Source organism: Diabrotica virgifera, chromosome 4 (assembly GCF_917563875.1).
Source record: "Diabrotica virgifera virgifera chromosome 4, PGI_DIABVI_V3a".
Taxonomy (NCBI): Eukaryota; Metazoa; Arthropoda; class Insecta; order Coleoptera; family Chrysomelidae; genus Diabrotica; species Diabrotica virgifera.
The window spans coordinates 200067092-200082363 of record NC_065446.1 but is presented as its reverse complement, the minus strand read 5'-3'; positions in this window follow the sequence as shown (position 1 = coordinate 200082363).

The following is a 15272-nucleotide window of genomic DNA, read 5'->3' as shown; positions in this document are numbered from 1 at the left end:
CGAAAATACACCTTCCTCTTGTGTCAAAATATTTAGTCCCACCTGAAAAACAATTGCTTCCTTTTTTTCAGTGTCTTCATCCCGTGTGGGAGCGTCGGCTATAATGTTGTCTTTTCCTTTTATATATCGAACCTCAAAATCATACTCCTGTAGTAACAAAATGCCTCGATGTATACGATTGTTAACCAATCGATTTTTCATGATATGCACCAAAGCTGCATGATCTGTTTCGATTATGAATTTTGCTCCCAATAGATAAAACCTTAACTTATTTACATTTACACAAAAAAGTACCCTAGCAAACTCTAATTTAGTCACACTGTATTTTCTTTCGTGTGTTTTTATTACCCGGGAAATAAAACAAATTGGCACTTCTTGGTTGTTTTGTATCTGCGACAAAACTCCCGCGAATTTTTGTATGGACGCATCAGTTCGTAGTATGAAAGGTAAATTGTACATGGGATGATATATTTTCGTTCCTTTCGAGAATTCTTCTTTTAATATTTGAAAAGCCTTCTCTTGTTCTTCTTTCCAATTCCATTTAACACCTTTCTTCAGTAATTTTATCAATGGAATTTCCTTCTGGCTCAAATCAGGAATTAGTTTTTTGAAATAGTTGACCAAACCAAGAAAACCTCTCAATGTTTTCAAATTCGTTGGCCTTGGGTATTCATCTATGAGTTTTACCCGGTTCTCGGCTAAACTAACTGTTTTTGTTTCCAATTTAAAACCCAAATATGTCACTTCTTTTTGAAAAAATGGACATTTTTCAATATTCAATTTTAATCCGGTCTTATCCAACTCTTCTAAGATAATTTTTACGTGTTTCAAATGACTCGATGCATCTGGTGAAAAAATTAGTAAGTCGTCGATGTAGTGTACTATAAAATCTTCATACCTGTTTAATATTGTATGGAGAACTCTTACCAGTGCTGCACAAGCACTTTGTAACCCAAAAGGCACTACTTTAAATCGGTACACAATACCATCCATTGAAAAAGCGGTGTAGTTTCTACATTTTTCTGCTAAAGGTATCAACCAAAAACTATGTTTTAAATCAATTTTAGAAAAAATATGCGATCTTGTAATTCTCCCAAAAATAGCCTCGATGTTGAGAGGTGATTCATATTGAGATACCGTGTGTTGATTTATATTCCGGGCATCCAAACATAGCCTCAATTCTCCACTGCTTTTTTTTACAATCACGATTGGGTTGATATACGGCGAGTCACATCTCTCTATGATTTGATCTTCTAAGATTTTATTGACTTCTCCTTTTACCTTCTGTCGGTACTTATATGGGATAGGGTAAGTTTTCGATCGAAAATTTCCTAAGTCTTTAACCTCAATTGAATGTTCATACTTTTTGGCTACTCTGTTTTCTTCATTTATTAAATTTTCATACTCCCTCAATATTACACGCAGTTATTTCTCCTTTTCTTCTCCAAATATCAATCAATTTTCTTTCTTTTTCCTCCGATTCTTTACACATGTTTATTGTGTATTCTGCCTCCTCCATTTCGCATACTTCTTCAAATACCACAGTTTCAATTGTACTTCTTTCGCCTTCCTTTTTCATTCTTATCTCTTCTTCTTCTGGGCTCATCTCTTCTTTTGAGGAATCCCAAGCTTCATTTTCTTTTGTCAATTTTTTTCTCCTTTTTCTTCTTCTGGGCTCATCTCTTCTTTAGAGGAATCCCAAGCTTCATTTTCTTTTGTCAATCTTTTTTCTTCTTTTCTTCTTCTGGGCTCATCTCTTCTTTCGAGGAATCCCAGGCTTCATTTTCTATAATTATCTTCTGCTGCTTTCTCCTCTTTCTTATCTGTCCTTGCTTCATTGCCAAATTCATTTCCACCGTTTGTTTTTTTTCTAAATTATCCTTTTTCCGTTTCTCATGTTCCTTGTCCATTTCCAGAATGTCCTGTTCTTTTTCTTTTTCCTCTGTGATTTTCATCGTGTTATTTTTCAAATCTATCACCACATGTTTTTCTGACAATTCATCCACTCCTACGATCATATCATGCATCATATTCGGCATTATAACACGTTGTAGTGCATAAAATTTCTTACCCAATCGTACTATTATTCGTATTCTTTCATTTATAGTTGCCAAAGTCCGTTTATTTGCGCCCACTAAATTTACCCTAAGAATTTTGTAAATTAAATTCGTTAAATCAACCTCTTCTATTAATTTCCTGTTAATCAATGTAATTTCCGAACCAGTATCAATCATAATTTTAATCGGTTTCTCATAGATAAAACCATCTACAAATTTTAAATTTACTCCACCTCTTTTATCATTACTTCCTGCTAATTTAATAAATTCCTTCTGGTGACAAAACATTCCTGCTTGTTCTTTTGTGTCTAGTGAGCGCCTTCGTGAAAAGACGCTTGCTGTTCTTCTTCGCTTCTTCTTCCGTCGCTTTGTCTCTCATCCTCATATTCACCTATTTGCGTATTGTTTACTGCTCTTCTATTTTCTCTTGGTCTGTCGGACCCGTATCGGTTTCCACGATTTTCCTGTTCATTCCTTCTATTATCATTTCTGTCTTCTTGATATGTGCGGGTGTTATTTCTATTCTGGCTTTCTCGATATCTGTTTTCGTTCCATTGCCGATTTCTTGGTTCATAGTTTCCTCTTCCGTTTTCTCTATTTTCGTTTTCCCTCCTCGGAATACATTCTCTTCTTGTATATTCTCTCCTAAAGTTTTGTCCTCTGTCTCTATAGTCTTGATTTTCGCGTTGTCTATAATTTTCTTGCGATCTTCTTATTTCTCTTTCTCTCATTTTTGCTTCTCCTATTTGTAAGAATTGGCACAAACTGTCGATATTTTTGTAGTTTTGTAAAGTTACGTGATCTTCCAAAGTATCTTCAACATGTGTGGCTATCAGTTCTACTAGCTGTTCGGACGAATAATTTTAATGTAGGTGTTTTGCATTGTTGTATAATTGTAGTGCGTATGTTTTTTCTCAAATACCCATTCTATCATGGTACCTCTCATTTTGCAACTCCTTGTTTATTTCCATCTGTTGTATTTTTTCCCAGAAATAACTCAGGAACTTTTGTTCGAATTTATGCCAATTGTCCAATTCTTCTTCTTTGCTATGAAACCATAAACTCGCCTCATCTTTAAGATGGTTCCTTATCGTTTCTTTGGCTGTTTCGAAGTTACCGATGTATCGTACTTTCTTTTTAAAAATGATTTATGAAAATTACTGGGTGTAATTTTTTTACGTCCCCGCCAAAATAAATTTTTATATCACCCGGACTTTGGATGAGTATTTCTCTCCTGTCTCCCGTCTCTCTTTGTTTTCTGATATCATCAATTAATTTTTCAATATTTCGGCATCTTTCGTCTGTTTCTTTCTAGTCTTCTTGCAAAGCATTTTCAAATTTTGCTTCTAAGTTCTCTATGTCATTTTTCTGGCAATTTCGTAACTCCTTCATTTTATTTTTGATTTCTTTAATTCCTGTCTCTTGTTGTCCCATCTCGTTCTTGATCATTGTCAAACATCCTTTTACTTCCTTTTCATACTTTTCTATGCGTTCCTCCATTTCCTTGTTGTTCTCTTCTATTGCTTGTTCTGTTTTCTTCTGATTTTCTTGCATTATTCTTTTTGTTTCATCCATTTTCTGATGTGTTTCATCCATGGCTCGTTTTGTTTCCCTTTGATTTTCTTCCATTTTTTGTGACTGGAGTTGCATCTGTTGTAATAATTTATATATTCCTGATAATTCCTGTTTTTTTGTTACCGTGATTGTTGTTTCAGAAATGTCTTTTTGTTCTATATGTTCTTCTTGTTCCAAATGTTCTTTTTGTTCCAAATGTTCTTCTTGTTCCAAATGTTCCTCCCGTTTTTTGTTTTCTTTGCTTTTGCTTCTGGTGATCGACATGTGGTTAAAATTTATCCCCGCCTGATACGAAATTCGAAAATAGCTTGTATGCTGTAGAGACAAAATTTTTCTCTCCCCAAATATAATCAATTAATCACACAAATTTTTAAATTTATAAAAATTCAAATCAATCAAAAATAAAATAAATATGTAAAGTTGTACTTAGATAAATATAACTCAAACAAAATATTTCATAAATTTTAAATATATCAACTCTTTCCAACGGGCAAATAAATTTTCCATCACCTGTTTTTCCGTTTCCTATCCTTTAAAATTCACAACTAGAGATATTTTCATGTCCCACGTTGGCTCACCATGTTGTTATGATCTGCTTTCTCTTACTTTTATATTAATTAGTATTTATTTAATTAATTATTCAATTGTCGCAAATCATACATAAAATTAAGAAAAATCTCAGGGTGCCTTTTTATCATACAAAAAATAGCTAAATTATCTTAGGTTATACTTATCCTTTCTCGTGGATTCAGTATCTCTTAGTTGATCCTTATCGGGATAAAATAGGAAAAGGAAATAAATAAAAATACCATAAAGAAGCAAATACAAATTTTTTCTTCAAACGTCAAATAATGATGACATTACTTATCTAACTTGATCCTGTCAAAGTTTGATGTCTCCGCCGGCAGCAGTTTTTTGTCCACTTTCTTTACGGCGGAGGGAAAAATGTTGTCAGGGCAACAATATGAAACATGTCACAAAGCAACAATACAAATGTCATTAACAACAATTAAACATCATTTTTATTTATAGTAATATTAAAAGTACAATTAGTTAATGAGGCATTTTCAAAATTGAAACCGTGCAAAAATGTTCCCGTCTCTTGATACGCATTGGTAATTGTTGATGATACTGATGGTCGAGCACAACTTTCAGCAATCATTCCCGATGTTGGCGAATCATGAGGGTTTATCCCACCGACGACTTAATTATTTTAATTTCTAACATTTAGACGACTTTGATAGTTGTCACAGTAAATTTCGAGTAAAAATAGCGTATGAGTTGTACTATTTATGGTTGAAAATTGCTACGTTTGAAGAAAAAATAGTATACTTTATTCGGCAAAGAAGCGACTTTTCTTGACTTGCCCTCTATTACGCGCCTCACTTCGTTCGGCGCGTAATATCGGGCGCGTCAAGAAAAATCATGCTTCTCCGCCTCATAAAGTAATATACTATTTTTATTATCAAAAGCAATACTCTGAAAATTAATCAATCAAATCCTGTGGGCATAACTGTCCCAATGAAACTTTTACTACATAAATTAATTTTAATTCAACAAATATTTATCGGTTTGTTCTTGATAACATTGATAAAACAAACTAAACAAACAAAATTAGGTATTCACAAAACTACTTATATTTTCTATTAAATTTTTGAAATATTGGAATTTTAGTTCATATGCTTTTACTCAAAAAAATTTAACTTCTGAACATAAAGAAAAACTATCACATAAGTTATTGACTGACCTTTTGATTCACACACAATGATGTCTCCTCTTGACCCAAACAGCACTTACTTGTTGATTATGTTAGGCTACCCATCAAAGCCCTCTCCGTTCTCAGCATCAATCCAGCAGCATACCAGCAACTAATTCTCCAAAACACGAGCCAGGCCTCTTTTAACCAGTACTCGTTAAAAAAAACTCCAAAATTCTCTCCTCTCTTTCTCACAATAATATTCTCTCCCTTGGACTTTAAAGAATCAAAGAGGTATTTCTTCTCAATTTGATCTGTCTCTTGTTCCACTTTTCAGCTACACTCTTCACTATCTAACAACCACTGGTACTTGCTTCTGAACTACTCACGAAAACTTTGACTGCTCTTCTCCGATGCCGGTCACATAATCATCTCCTTTTCCAAACTATCTGAACATTCAACCTTCTCTCCTCCCCATTCCAAATTTTTTCATTTGAAAAACCCTTGCATTCTTCCAAACAAATACTTCTACTCATGATAATCACTTTTCGGGAATTCTACAAAACTTAAAGCTTAAACAAAGAGACTTACAATTCCAACTTTCTCTACATTACTTTTCTAAATATAATAATTACCTGTGGCTTTTGGCCTTGCCCATAACAAAGGAACCGTTTTAAAATTATAATCCCGAAAAAAATTGTCTGTTCACATCACTTTATTTAATAATGTCTTTAATTCTTCAGGGAAAAACTCATTAAGGATAAACCCACTGCTTAAAAACTAACTTATAATAAATAGTTACAAATCAATATACAGGGTGTATCAAATTTATCTGCCCGCGTTATATTAAAAAAATAAAATTTTTATTCTATCTTTGATTGATAAAATGATACACAATAGTATGTATGTACCTTATTGACTCGCAAACTATGCATTTCATCATATGATGACCTTAGCAAATTTGTCGTTATCGTGGGGGATGGCGGCGGGACGCGCGCCGGAGCTTTGTCGTGGATCGATGAAATTAACGAATTAAAATTAAATAAATTGAGCGATATTGTAAGATTTGTGAAAAGGTAAATACGGCTATGGCTGGGATATAAGACAAGAAGATACAAAGACAATCACGAGAATATTACAATAGAAGCTGACAGGCAGACGAAAAAAAACAGGAAGGTTCAGAACGAGACGGTTGTTTGCCGTAGAAGACGACTTGAAAACTATGAATATAATACAATAGATAAGAAGTACGTAAGGAAGGTCTAAATCGAAGGGCATAGCAAGACAGGCAAAGACCCATGCATGGTTATGATGTCAAAAGAAGAAGAATAAGTAAAAATACATAAAACACTTAATTTTCTCCCTTTTATCAGCTGCCCCTATTTTTTAATAGCCATATTAGTAATTATTAAATTTTAACCATGTTTGATAAATTGACCAATTAATACTAGATCAGTAATCCCCGCCAGGCGTCTACCGGTGGCACTTCTTATTCGGTAAACAACAATTTATTTGTTTATGTATATATCGAGCGTAGTAGTGACGTTTTAAATCGGAAGTTTTTTAGGAGTTTGCGGAATAAACTTCTAGTGTTCATGTTTCGGGCAAGGAAAATGAATCGTCATTGGAAAACCGCCATCGTTTTATGTTTACGCACGGCAAAAAAAATATTGCTTATCAGAATTAATTAAACTGATACTTTTATATTGGGTCATACGTAATATTTTTAAAGTGTTTGGTTGATTTTCTGTTAATTTTTATTTATTGAGCTTTGACACATTATTGATTTATTTCTAAGGTGGTACGAAGTTCGGCCGGTCAGCTAGTATAGTGATAATTATGATACTTCTGGTACTCATAATATACGGGTATGAGCCTCCTCATTGGATATACGCCAGTCAACTGACGATTACATGAAACGGGGTTACTGATGGAGACCTAAGCAGACTCTTCTATAGGAGATAACATGAGACAGTCAGCCATAGAACAAAAAAAAATAATCCAATAGATCTTTACAAGCAGGTACAGGTTATCACAATAATTCTGGAATGGGTTTAAGGTATAATTGAACGGTGTAGAATAAGAAAATTGGCTGCACTAGGACTAGTTTATAACAGACAGCAATTGAACAAAGGGAAAAACTATAAAAACATGTGATGAAGAAAAGCCAATGGGATATAAAAATCGGCAACAAGTGATGAAATTGCTCCTAATAAAAAGGAAATCAAAAACATTATAGAGGAGGTAAAAAAAAGTCCGTTGACTGTAAAAGCCGAAATATCTAAAGACGAAGGGAGAAGATCATTCAGATACACAGATATCTTCAAACACAGATATTTCTAAGATACATAAAGAAACAAATCACATAAGAAAGAAAATAATATAGGCCAAATTATGTCAAATTCTTTTAAAAAAGTGACAAAAGCATAATATTTCCCAATTATATGAGCATTAAATCATTGAATGCAGCATATACACTGACGAGTGCGCTAATAACCGGCAAAGTAACATCAAAAACCTGACAATTTCGCGCTACGTAATATTCATATCAGCTCTTTTGTAGCTAGAATATTGTATGCGCCACTCATTTTTACGGAGTTTAGCGGTTTTTTTTCTTGGATCAGGAGTTTTTCAAAGTTATTTATAAATTAAATGTATGTAGTTGAATGTAATGTTTATCGATTTCACGTTAAGCGTTATAACTGGTTGCCTTTCTAGAATTATCTCTCAAATGATCTAGTGTCCATCTAATGTCCACCAGATTTTTTTATATACGAAATAGATTGAAAAAAAATATTGGGGTGGCCGGTAAATGAGCTCAGTTTGCAATATCGAATTTAGGGTCGTAACCACTACAACAACTACATAAACCATTTCGGCGATAATGGTCAAATGGATTATACTTTGAAGCTTGATAATTACGAAACGGCTTAGCCGATTTTGATCACTAAACATGAGTTAGAAACGTATTGATATGTAGTATCTGACGCAGCCAAGGTCAAGTATGATAACTGAAGGTATTATAGAAATTACTGAGCTTGAAAACACGTTTTCCCATAAGAAATAGATTTGATCACATTTATGAAGCTTATAACTTAAAAATTCGAATTTTACCAGATATGAGGTATACACCGTTAGACGCGTCTAGAGTATTCATACAAACGCTCAGTTATTGGCGCAATTCGTAGCTTGAAATTTTGAGTAATTGTTGAAAAACCAAAATTTTCATGGTTTAGTATTTCAGCTTTTCGGCTATACTAAGCCGTGTGTATGTCTAATCCTAACCGCTTAGGCACCATTTGAAAGTACAATCCAACGGTATTGATTTAGAGTATTTGCAGTTTTTCTGTCTCCCCTTGAACCTAAGATATATCCCCCAAAATATATGCCGTTTTGTACCTACCCAGTCCTATAGCTGCCTTATGGGTGGTAGAAAGTCACAAACTACACCGGTTCTGAATCGGTCATGATCCCCTTTTAAAACACAGAAAAAAAATTCAGTTCGGTGTAACTTTTCCACAAACATACCCACATACACATAAACATTTCCCCCTTTTAAATAGAAATTGAATAAAATTTCTGAGCTCGGTAACGTTTGAATGTTAAATTTTCAAAATTAAACATGCGTTGGAAAGGTAATGATAAGTACTATCAGAAACCGCAAAGGTCGGACTTAAATTTTTAAAATTTTTGGGAGTTTTGGGGACGAGAACGAAAAACAGACCCTAAATGGAAAGGGCCGTAAAATCTACACCCTAGTACCAAAATGGATGGTTGACATAATATGTATGATAGAGTATTATCCTATACTTTAAGATGGGTTTGGGCATAATTTTCAATTCAGTCAGATTTAGAAAATCGATAATATCGTGTATAAATATTGTCGCAAGAACTGGCATTGTGCGCCACTGGCGAGATATGCTGTTCTCTGGGATACGTTTGTTTCATGTTCAGTCGCAAAATCAACCATCAAAGCGATAGTTAAAGCTCACTTTTACATAATATGTTTTTAGTTGATCCGTGGGTATTTATTTGGTTACACTAATAGTGCTATTTCACTTCAATAATAATATGTATTTGCAACTCTCTCTCACTTTATAGTATATTATTAAAGTTAAATGTTTTCATAAATATTTGTTATATATTTACTATGAACTTCATTATGATAATAATTATTCAAACAAAATTTATGCGATAAACTTTTGGGTTTATGTGGCTTTTATTGATTTAAGCTATAATTGTCGGTTTCAATTATACCGTAAACATGAATAATAATTAATAGAAATATTAAAAATGTTTTAATTAACGGGTATTTCACTTTAAATTTATAAAAATGTGTCTGTTATAAAATAGTTTTACTGCGGTTAACTGATCTAGACCCTGATTTTTGACCATTCGCTTCGTTATCGATCATTCTCTATCTGGATTGTAAAGTGTACAGATAGCGAATGATCGATAACGAAGCGAAGGATCAAAAATCGGTTTCCTAAATTCTTTTATATTACTCATTACGTCCTTTAGATAGTTCATCTTGTTTATAATGTAATGGTTTGCAATTAATATTGGCTGTTAATAGTATATTATTCAACGAGCATGTAATGATGGCTATTACTCACGATGATGAAGTTTGTGACACGAGCCGTAGGCAAGTGACGTAATTCATCAGAATAAGTAATAACCATTACATGCAAGTAGAATACTATACTTTTAGTACGACTTTTTTTACCTTAATTAATAAAAAATATAATTATCAACTACTCGAGATTCAAGTCATAATTTGCATAATTTGCAATAGAGGGTTCTTTGTAATATTGGTATTACTCATGGTTGAACCCTATTCTCCATATACCATTATCGTAAATGTGTCCCAATATCCTCGTTAATATATTTCTTTCACAAGTATTAATAAGGTTTATTGTGTCTTAAAGATAGAATAAAAAATTTATTTTTTATATAACACGGGCACATAAATTTGATCCACCCTGTATATTGATTTGTAAATATTTATTAGAAGGTAGCGAGCATATAAGTGGCTTTCTCCTTTAATGAGTTTTTCGATGAAGATTTAAAGACTTTTGTGAATAATTAAAGTGAAAGGAAGATTTGTTTAGGATCATAATGTAAAAAGATTGTTTATTACGAGAAAAGTAGAATCTACAGGTAGAGGTAATTATTAGTTTCTAGAAAAATAGTTTAAAAGAAAGTTTGGAATTTTAATCTCTTTTTGTTTAACCCCGAGTAAATGTTGTAGAATTCCCCGAAAATAATTATTATGATGGTAGGAATATTTTTGAAAGAATGACTGTTTGTTTTCGAATGAAAAGAGAGGAATGTGGAGAGATAAATGTTTCTGATTAGCTAGACAATTTGGAAGGGGGAAAGAGAAGCTTGAAAGTTGAGACAGTTTGAAAAAGAAAAGAGGATTATGTTATTGGCATCGCTGAAGAGCAGTCAACGTTTTCGTGGATAGTTAGATAGCAAGTACCAGTGGGTGATTGATAGTGGAGAATAGAGCTGAAAAATGGAACGAGAGACAGATCAAATTGAGGCGAAATACCTCTTTGATTCTGTATTATTTTGAGAAGGATAGGAGAGAATTATTGGAGTTTGTTTTTGTTGGAAAATTTGTGCTGGTGTGCTGCTAGATTGAAACTTGAGAACGGAGAGGGCTTTGATGGGTAGCCTAACATAGTCAATAAGGAAGAGCTGTTTTGGGTCAAGAGAAGACGTCAGAGTGAGTGAAGCAAAAGTTCAGTCAATTTATGTGAAAGATATTTTTAGGTTCGGAAACTAAAATTTTGAATAAAAGCATATGAATTAAGATTTCAATATTTTAAAACTTAAATAGGAAGTATAAGTAATTTGCGAATACCTAAATTTGTTTGTTTAGCTTGTTTTATCAAAGGCATCGGGAACAAACCGATAAATTGTTATTTGAACTAGAATAAATTTAAGTGGTAAAAATTTCATTCGGACAGCTGTGTCCACAGGTTTTAATTTGATAAATTTTTAGAGTATTGATTTTGATAATAAAAGACAATTATGTATGCTTATTTTATATTTCTATTTAATTCCTTTTCCTAATATTTTTTCCCGATTAGAACCAACTAAGAAATACTGAAACCACGAGAGAAGATAAGTATAACATAAGATAATTTAGATATTTTTTGAAGATATTCTTCTTTAGCGGCGAATCGACTGAGGGTAAAATTGTACATGATCTGCGCGCCTGCGCACACTGACAGTATGTAGTTCTGACAGTATGTAGTTCATTGCTAATCTTTCAAGATAGGTATGTATCTGTAACCGTGCAAATAAGTCATTAAAAGAATATATTAGTGGTTTTAGGAAATGTATTATTTATTATAATTCTTGTGTTTTTGGATTTGTGTTCCCCTGTAGTAAAATAATAAAATATTATGTAAGCATAACATTTGTACACTATATGTCGCCGTGTTGTGTAATTATATCCGAAACTTACATGTCTATTTCTAGGGCCTCGCTGGAGTAGTGAGAAATGCGTTAGCACTGAGATTGGAAAGTTGCGGTTTCAATTCCTGGGCGATTCATATTTTTTTTATTTTTGGTTGTTTTAATAAAAATTTTTTGAAAGTAGTAGATAAGAAAGTTAGTTTGATTTTTAAATAAAATACAAATAACCTTTTAAGTATATTTACTTCGTTTAAATTACCTATTATATAATAGAAGAATATCTTCTTACGTGCGTACAAAGTACACACACATTCTTTTTTTTGTATTATAAAAAGGCACCCTGAGATTTTTTCTTAAATTTTTTGTATGATTTGTGACAATTTGATAATTGATTAAATAATTAATTGGAGTAATCCTAATAAAGACTAATCGATATAAAAGTAATAAAAAGTAAATCGTAACAATATATATGTTAGCTGCTTTACAACTTCAATGTTAGCGCCGTCTATTGTCAAATTCTGCAAGTTTTGTTATTTCATTGCTTGTATTAGGGATCTAGTTTTATATACGTTGACGGCTAGCCCTATTTTTTGCATTTTCTTCAAGCTCCACCTAAAGTTCTTTGACGTCTCTGGCGGTTTCCCATAAAGTTTACATCATCTGCCTACATTTTCCTTATAACAAATTCAACACATATATTAAACAAAATCGGTCGCAGCCCATCTCCTTGTGTTAGCCCTTTAGTTATCTAGACGGGATCTGTTAATTAATTTATTTTGAATTCGTACTTGCGCTTCTGTGTGAGTCATGATGGTTTGAACTAACTTACCAATTTCCTTGGTATACTATATTCATGCACAATTAAATATATTTAATTTTTTTTTAGTTTGTTATTTCCTGACCGTGAATTTTTAAGAAGAATTTTATTCTTGGGTCTATCGGTCTGATAAAATAAAACACTTTATTTTGGCTTAAACGTTTCGGCTACATTGCCATTTTCAATAAGCACTTTAAACTTTAATGATTAAAACATTACACTTTTAATATTATATTTTCACATACACGTTATATTTTAACATTCATAAAATGTATGCTTCATTCTCGATGGTTTAAGTGAGAATGAAAAAATTTTTTTTGGCCTGCCTCGCACCATATCGCACACCTAGTTCAATTGTGCCACAACTGCAAAAAATTCGAATTTTGGGTTAAGGCGGTAAAATATTGCCTATATAATGGCCCATCTAATGCAATACAGCCTGAACTAAAATATTGTTTTGGATAAGTATAAAGTAAGTTACTTCGGTATTTCACTGTAGGGTTTTTGGAGGTTTTGAAAATGCAATACGGCCATAACTGGGAGATGTGGCGATAATATACACTGCCACAATACAACCGATGTAATTCAATACGTTCAATACGGCCACAACTGCAAAAATCAAGAGAGATGTGGCGACAATATACACTGCCACAATACAACCGGTATAATTCAATACGGCCACAACTGCAAAAATCAATTGATTTTTTCATTATATTGCCGCCGTATCTCCTAAGTATTGTTTTATAAATGACTTTCTTCACAATGCAATATCGCCATAACTATCAAAACAATAATAACGTTTTATTTTTAATAAATTGTAATAAGATCCAGCCAATAAGTGTATAATTTACTACCTAAATTGTAATTTTGAAGCCAGTCACTCTCAAAATAAATTATTTACAGGGCATAACACATTTACTACAGAACGTTTTGCTCATTTCTCGAGAATATTGTGTTTTGAATTTTTGGCACTATTGAACTAGGTGTGCGATATGTAGACACTTCAAAACGGTTTCAGGTCATAAACTAAAAATTATGTATACAAGAGATCGAATTACACATAAGAAAAATCCGATTACCATTCACTAATAAGAGAAAAGAAAAATATTTTTTTAGGATGATGTGAATTTGCGAAACTCAAAATATGAATAATGAAATGTTATGTATTTTCTGTATTATTAAGAAATATAGGCCTGGACGCTAAAAAGGGAATATAAGTAGATATTGTAATATTATAATAGACATTATTATCTATTATAATATTACAATATCTACTTATATTCCCTTTTTAGCGTCCAGGCCTATATTTCTTAATAATACAGAAAATACAGAAAATGTTATGTATTTTCTCTATTATTAAGAAATATAGGCCTGGACGCTAAAAAGGGAATATTAGTAGATATTGTAATATTATAATAGATAATAATGTATATTATAATATTACAATATCTACTTATATTCCCTTTTTAGCGTCCAGGCCTATATTTCTTAATAATACAGAAAATACATAACATTTCTGTATGTTATGTATTTTCTGTATTATTAAGAAATATAGGCCTGGACGCTAAAAAGGGAATATAAGTAGATATTGTAATATTATAATAGACATTACTATCTATTATAATATTACAATATCTACTTATATTCCCTTTTTATCGCCCAGGCCTATATTTCTTAATAATACAGAAAATACATAACATTTCAGTATTCATATTTTGAGTTTCGCAAATTCACATCATCCTTAAAAAATATTTTTCTTTTCTCTTATTAGTGAATGGTAATCGGATTGTTCTTATGTGTAATTCGATCTCTTGTATACATAATTTTTAGTTTATGACCTGAAACCGTTTTGAAGTGGCCAAAGACAGGCCAAAAAATTTTTTTTCATTCTCACTTAAACCATCGAGAATGAAGCATACATTTTATGAATGTTAAAATATAACGTGTATGTGAAAATATAATATTAAAAGTGTAATGTTGTAATCATTAAAGTTTAAAGTGCTTATTGAAAATGGCAATGTAGCCGAAACGTTTAAGCAAAAATAAAGTGTTTTATTTTATCAGACCGATGGACCCAGGAATAAAATTCTTTTTAATTTTTTTATGTTACCATAGACTGCTCAAAAATCTACAAAGATTTTTTAGACATCTATGTTGCGTCGTGATCAAAGGCTTTATTTGTTTTACGTTGAGTAGGTAGCTGGTCAATAGTAGACCGTCCTGGACCCAGAGCACGCCAAAGAGAGTTCTATTTTGCTGACGTCACAAAATAGAATTTCATAATGGGAGAATCGACGGTTGCTAGGCAACGTCACCTCACTAAAATAGAATTATATTTGGCGTGCTCCCACTGCTCTCACAGCTGGTCTGAATCCGGCCTGGTATTTTCCTATGATTTGTTCTGAGAAGTGACTTAATCTCCGATTTATGATCCACGTAAAAATCTTATAACTCACACAGAATATATAATTGCCTTTATAGTTTTTGTAGTTGAATTTGTCTTCTTCTTGTGGATTGGGCATATACTTACTTTTTCCAGTCTCCTGGAATTTCGTCTGTGTTTCAGACGTCTGTTATTAGTTTATGAAATCTATCTATCAGTGTATGTCTTCGAATTTTGAGAATTTCAGCTATTATGTTGTTAATCCCTGGGGCTTTATTATTCTTCAGTGCTTTAATGGCATCCATTATCTCC